Source organism: Benincasa hispida, chromosome 3, assembly GCF_027475165.1.
Source record: "Benincasa hispida cultivar pf3 chromosome 3, pf3_genome.v1.1, whole genome shotgun sequence".
NCBI classification, from domain to species: domain Eukaryota; kingdom Viridiplantae; phylum Streptophyta; class Magnoliopsida; order Cucurbitales; family Cucurbitaceae; genus Benincasa; species Benincasa hispida.
The window spans coordinates 14,906,390-14,913,979 of NC_143480.1; positions in this window are offsets into that span (position 1 = coordinate 14,906,390).

Genomic DNA, 7,590 nt, shown 5'->3' on the forward strand with positions numbered 1-7,590 from the left:
ATATTGAGCACAAATACCATATGATCCGGGAGATTATATATCGTGGAGACGTTGTAGTAACCCAGATATCTTCTGAGCAAAACATTGCTGATCCTTTTACAAAGGCCCTCACGACTAAAGTTGTTTAAAGGTCACCTACAGAGTCTAGGTCTATGAAATTTGTAAACTAGGACAAGTGGGAGAACTTTTGGGTATATACCCTAGTTTATTGTATTCATATGTTTATTGTACTCATATGTTTCTCAGTTAAATTTAACATTGTGATACTCCACTAGGAGTTTTAGTCCAAGTGGGAGTTTGTTGGATTTTATGTCCTAAAACTCGTAGTTTGTAAACTAATAAACATATTCTGTTTTGTTTTTCGATAAAGTTGTTATTGAAATTGTAATCTTGAATCCAATAAACTAAGGTCCTGGGGCTATTTAATGTAGTTTGAACTTTATGTAGTGACATAAATGTAGATCAAGTTCAAATATGTAGCTAAAATGGTCTATAGTATATGAATAAGGTTGGGCGCCTTATTCTGGGGACACCATGGATGCAGCCCACTTTGTAGTTAGTACAAACGATGTGATCCTGAATCGTTCATATAGAGATATGTGAGAGGGGGCATCCTATGTAAAGAGTTTACATAAGACTAAACCATGAAATAGTCACTTTTTACATTCTAAATGTCGCTTTATGTATAAAACTGACTATTTCGTTAATTGATGACCTAGGTAACTTAATCTTAATCTCGAGCTAACTATGAACTCTTGTTCATTCGGAATTATCCTTAGATCTGTATAGGTGAGGGCAGCTCAATATCGCTGGCCCAATAAACCTCCCATTTCAGGGGTAAGATCGGATGGATAGCTAGGAACATAGGGTGCAAGACAGAATTCACTCCTACCCGTTATAGGGATAGTAGATAGGTTGTTTCCTTTAGTACTGAATCCAGGTCTTGAACAAGGGGCCCTACCCTCTCCTTGGCCCGAGAGAGATTCGGTTTATAGGTTGGACCTTAAACCATTTATTCATTAGAGGGTCAGTGAAATTTAAGGAATACGATGTAGTCTCGGGGGTAAAATGGTTTTTATGACCTAGTCGAGATTACGAACAACCTGTGAAAGATTAGCTTACTAATCATGGTTATATCAAATGGACACAGATATATCTATAGTGAGGGGAATGCAACTACGGGACTCTAGTGGAATGACCCGTTAGTTAACGAATGTTGATTATCTCCGTCTAAAGAGTTTAGCTAGCTAATCTCGGATTGTTGAAGCCCATGATCTATAGGTTCATTAGGTTCCCCTACTTGCTTATATGGAATAAACTTAGAACAGTATGATAGAATAATTCGAATTGTTCGAATTAGGTGAAGAGAGAGAATTCGACAAGTATATGTAATATAGTGGTCGGGTTTTTTAGTTTAGAGATACAACTTTAATATTTAAATGTGATTTAAATATCAAGAATATGAATACGTTGATATTCGGAAGCTCGGAAATGATGGAAATGGTCAAAGATGTAAAAAGTCAAACTTTGATCGGACTTATATTCAAATGTGATTTGAATTTTGAGAAAATGAATGTGGATTCATGCTCGGGAGGTCAAAATTAGTCAACACAGAAAAAATCATAAAAAGTCAAAATGTTGACTTTTTGGTCAAAGTTTGACTTTGACCAAATGACTATTTTGCCCTTTGACTATAGTTAGAGGGAAAATCTAAACTTTTGTTGGATAATTCTACTAATAAAATAGTGGGCTAGGTGTTGGCTTATAGTGGAGACATTAAGCCCATTAAGATAGTGGATTATAGGTGTTGGGTTTTTATGGATTTGGTTCATGCAATTGTTGCATGGCTTTTTTTCTATAAATTGGGTTTTCAATTTAGTTAAAAGACTTTTTACCCTTTTTTTTTTTTGCAAATTATTTTTTTTCAAATTTGGGCTAAAAAAACTATTTTCTTTGAGAAAAATTGATAACCCAACCCAAAGATCCATCTTATTTTCCATCTCTTTTCTCTCTCTCGTTTTCTTCATCCACCGGGTCCCACAACTCAGTTCTGAGTCCAGAGGATAGTTGGTCAACTCTAGTGGTGGTTCGAAAGTGTTCGGTCGAGATTCAGCGAGGAAAAGCGATTTTCGGGAGCTACAAAGGTTGTATCCTTTTTTTGTTTTTTGTTTTACTATTTTTCCATTGATTTGCATGCATCTTTTCCTTAAGTTAAAAGCAATTAGAGTGTAATTAGATCCTAATTTCACTGCGTATGTCTCATGTTCCATCACTTGGAGGATTAGTGTTCGCACGAGGCTTCCGGAGAAACTTGTTTCGTGAAGTTGAACTTGAGTTGGTGATGATATTGAGGTTGGTTTGATGTGATGTGATTCAATCTCTAGTACTTGTTCCTCTGATTCTCTCTCGTTTGGGTAGATGTGCTTGCCTTGAAGAAGAAAAGCACCGAACGTTCTTGAAGTAGAAGTCTTGGAAGAGTGTTTGCGTCTTCAAGGGTCTTTTGTCTTTTAGAAGTGCAGCTTCAGGAGTCTTCTGCTTGTTGATGAATTCTCTCTGGGCTCTCTGAATGTGGAATTGCTTGTATTTTCAAATGACTTCAGTCTTCAGAAGGCTTGTATCTTCAAAGGACTTCAGTCAACAGAATGCATCTTCAAAGGACTTCAATCTTCAAAATGCTTGTATCTTCGAAGGACTTCAGTCTTCAGGTGTGGTTAGCTTCAGGAGTCAAGGAGTTTTCTGATTATAGAGAATTCCCTATAAGCTCTATGGAGTATAGAATTGCTGACTCCCAACAAATGAAGAGAACTTCTCTATTTATAGAGTTCTCAGGTGGGCTTCATGGGGTTGGGCTTGGTTGACCCATGAGCCTGACTCTTGGGCCCAATTAGTTGGATTTGAGTTTGATTTGACATTTGAGTCAAATTCAACATATTTTTGGTTTAAAGACTTTAACCTAAATAATAATAATATTAAATTGGACTAAGTTAATTTTATCTAATTCAACGGTCATGATGAAACCACGTGACATCATCGAAATTTGTCTTCAACTTTAATTTGGGGCACATGTTAACTCCTAATTGGTCACAAATTTGACGATTTCGGAATTCTGTCATTAATTTAGCAAATGACGTAGCGATCCGTGGTTGGTCTGAAATTTCTCCTCCAATAATATCTTTTATGTTGTTTTTCTCAACCTTTTTCCTTTTGATATTTGACATCGTTTTCGCTTAATTGTTTGTTAGTTAAGAATTATAATACATGCATTTTGTTACGAAGTGTCAAAATTTGTGATAATATTCGATATAATAACTCATTTTTGTTGCATTTTTAAAGAAAATTTTTTGACTACACCTATCTTTTGTCTAGCTTAGCCTACAACAATGTGTAAGAAAAAGGGGAGCAAGGGAGCCTAATCATTGCCTTACTTTAAAATGAATTTTTGGTTCTACATAATTTTGACTAATTTTAAGATATCGTCAAAGTGTTTAGAAAGGAAAAATATTTTTAAAAAAATGTTATGAGAGTAACCAAAAAATTGATCAAATTTTATAGAGATAAAAGTTTGAGACATGAGACACAAATCTGTAAGATAAAAGTGGATATAGAAATATATGATCAACTATATTTTAAAACTACTTTAATAATTTATTTGACTACTTTTAAAGTTTATAATATTAAAAATTAAGTTTAAATATTATTTATTTATTACACATATAAAATTTTCTTGTAGTGATTCAGAGTTGGATCAATTTGACCTAGCCCAAGTAGCATCTTAGGCACAATACCCATTCGACTTGAGTTTGAATCTAGCTGGAGTCAATTCATTTTAGAAGAAAAATACTTAATTGTATTCCAAGTAACATCTATCTTTGTGCATCTCATCAAATTATCCAATCATAATTTGTTCAACTGTCCAATCATAAGAGATGCATAAAGATGAGTGCATCTTAGAATGACTTCAGTCTCCACCGCTAAAATAACTTAACAACTCGCCGAACTTAACCACTTCACAATTTATCCTATTTGATAGCTGAGGAAACTCATCAATTTATTAGGAAGTTTTGGAATCCCACAAGTCTCGTTTCTACAACTATATATGATCTTCTTTTCCTCCATTTTGTGCACACAAAAAATGAGCGAAAAGATAGTTCTTTTGGTTTGTCAAAACTGAAAAATAATATTTACTCCACAAAAAAAAAGGGTTGAAAGGTCATATTAGGACAATTGTACTTGCAAGAATTCTCGAGAGCATTCAAAATTGTGTGATTGAAATGTTAATTTTGTCTTCCATTGATAATGAATGTTAATATGTTTTTATATCTTGGATGTTTATTCACATTTGGAATGTTAAATGTTTGTTAATCATGTTAATTTTATTTGAAATTTCAACTTTGAGAAAACGTTCGACGTCTATTCAATTTCTGACTGAAGAAACACTCTAATTTTTATGAAATTTGATAAACAATTCAAAATGATTATTGAATTCAAATGGTTGTTAGTAAAGCTTTAACAAGATGTACTTAGGATGATAGTTAACTAATTCTACTAAGACCTTTTATCATCATGATTTTATGCTTCTCATATTTAGAATGAGTTTCCAACACTAAGTTTGTTTATGTCGTCGCCCATATGCACGGTCAAATAATAAGGAAAAAAATGATACCCAAAACTGTTGAATTGAGTCCAGATGCCAAAAGTAAGGAAATGATTTAATGAGTTTGAAGTAGTTAGTATAGTTACTTCATAATAATAGTAGGATTGTAGATTAAGAAAATCTTCGATCACAATTTCTCACGTGACAAATTCTTATTTCTTCTTTTTCTATAAATATTTTTCAATTTATCACGCAGTTGGGGTGGACGGAAAAAAATTTATGCAGCTTAGAATGTATCCAAATATTGTTGAGAAAAAATTACTCGTTTATTACAATGTGTAAAGAAAAATACTATATTTATTTTTGTATATCACATTCAATTTACAATCATAGTTTGTCATGGGTCAAATTCTTCTTTTTTTTTTTAAAAATATATATATTTATCTTTGTTGTATATGTGATCAATACTTAATTAATAAAATATATACTTAGGTGCATCATATGCTACATCATCTTTATGCATTTATCGAACTCTTATTCTTATGTATAGTATTTTTTTTAAATATTTTTGCGTGTGTGATTAGGATGATATATTAAAAATGATGTTTATATTTGATACTCTGCTTTTGGTGGTGGATGGGGAAGGGGGTTGAATGGAGTATTTATATATGTTGTTGTGAGTTGGAGGTAGAAGAATATAAAAAAAAACAACTATGTTATCCAATGTGTATTAGTAAACTGAGTGATTACTTAACTTTTGTTCTATGAGTGAAGTATAAGAAGGATGTTTAGACTTACATGAATATTATAATTATTATTGATATTAATGCTTTGAGTTGAACTTTAAAATGAATATTGTGTTTTTTATAAGGTATTACACGAACCCACTGAAGTGGTGAAACTACCAAGCAAGTGATTGGCGTTTGTTTAGTGACAAAACTTGTTGTAATGTTGGCAAGTTTTGTTATTAGTTTGTTTGTATCTGTCCTTTCGGGGACATTCAATAGTTCCTTATATTTAGTTTCTTTATAATAATGTTATCGACTTTATTTTTATGTATGAAAGTTTTATTTATGTTTGTACCGATTTTGTGTTAAAATAAGATTAATTGATGATGGAAATCATGTGTATAGTGGCAAGATTCAAAGAAATAACAAACTATCAAGACATATTTTATTGACAATATAAAAGTATGAAATTCTATGACAATAAAAATGTGTCATGATAGAATATTTACTGACATAAAATAGTTATCATGGATTAAATATTCTTGACAATAAAGTATCATGGTTCATATATTCTTGACAAGAAAAAAATGTCACTATATATTCTTTTTTGACATTTTATAATTGTCATCAATGCTCTTAAGGCAATAGAAAATACCTAATTTTGAGTCAATTTATCACAATAATAATTTGTCATAATATATTTGACAATAACAGTTTATATTGTCAATAATTATTAATTGTAGACAATTATTTATTGTCACGAGAAGATCAATTATGATATTTTTTTAAAATTTTCGTTGATGCACATACCTTTAAAGACGATATAATGACCGAAGATAATTGTCATGATTTTAAAATTTGACAGTTTATTGATAATATCTTGGTTGTTTTGGATAATCTTCATGATTTTGTAGTAAGTAATCTAATCACAATAATGGTGAGTCATAAATAAACTGTTTCTTACTGGCTTAGTGAATTTTAATGGAAATAAATAGTTGCTTGTTAGATATATACATATACATACATATATACATATATACATATCTGTGCGTGTTTTGACCAGAGTGAAACAAAATTCGAATTATATGGATCAAGATTGTATTATTATTATTATTATTTTTGTTTTGCAAAAGTAATTGTAATTAAAGTGTGAGATGGGGAATCAAACATCTGATCTCAAGATTGATAGTATAAGCACTATATCAGTTGAGCTACATTCATATTGGCATCAAGATTGTATTTTCACCCTTCTAAATATAGAGTGATAAATTGCATGGTCATAATTTATGATGAGTTGATTTGATATTAGAATCAAATTGGATTCATATAAATGATATTTATGTTTATTTATGAATTAAAACCATAGCTATTATTTAATTTTGTTAATTAATTAATGTAATATTTATTCTAAACAATAAATATAAATTACATTATTATAGAGATCACTCGATAAATTTAATGGTCTGATAAGAACATAAATGTAATTGTTTAAATGAGATTTATATATATATATACATTTTGCAAAGGTATTGTAATTAAAGTGTGGGGTGGGAGAATTGAACATCAGATCACAAGGTTGATAATATAAATAATATGTTAGTTGAGCTATGCTATTGTTGGCAAATGAGACCTATATTTATACTAAATATAAAAGGGGTTATGAAGGGAGAATTTTTCCTTTTTTTTTTTTCTTTTTTTTTTATCTACTTTATTAGAATGTATCTATTTTACCTTTGTCAATAGGACACAACTATTAGAATGTAAGTATCTTTTAAGTATTGATAGGACACGACAATTTGAATGTAAGTGTCTTTTAAGTCCAATAGATACAATTTATGACGGAAAATGCTTGTTCGAATAGAGGTAATTACACATGAAAAACTTAATGCATCTATTTGTGTAAGGGTTTGATCCACACACATATGTATGTATGCACGTACGTATACATATATGTCAATACATACATGATTTCATCTAAAAAAAATTTAAAAGTTATATGGAAATTTTAAAATGCCAGAAAATTTGAAAGTGCCTATAAAAAAAATTCAAATATATAAACTAAATTACTTGGGATGATTGATTCATTGATGCATTTTTGCATGTTGTTTTTCTCTACCTTATTCCTTTTAATATTTGGCATCATTTTTGCCTAATTGTTTATTAGTTAAGAATTATAATACTTACATTTTATTACGAAATATTGAATTTTGTAATGATATTATATATAATGACTCATTCTTACTGCATTCTTTAAAGAAAAATTTTGGA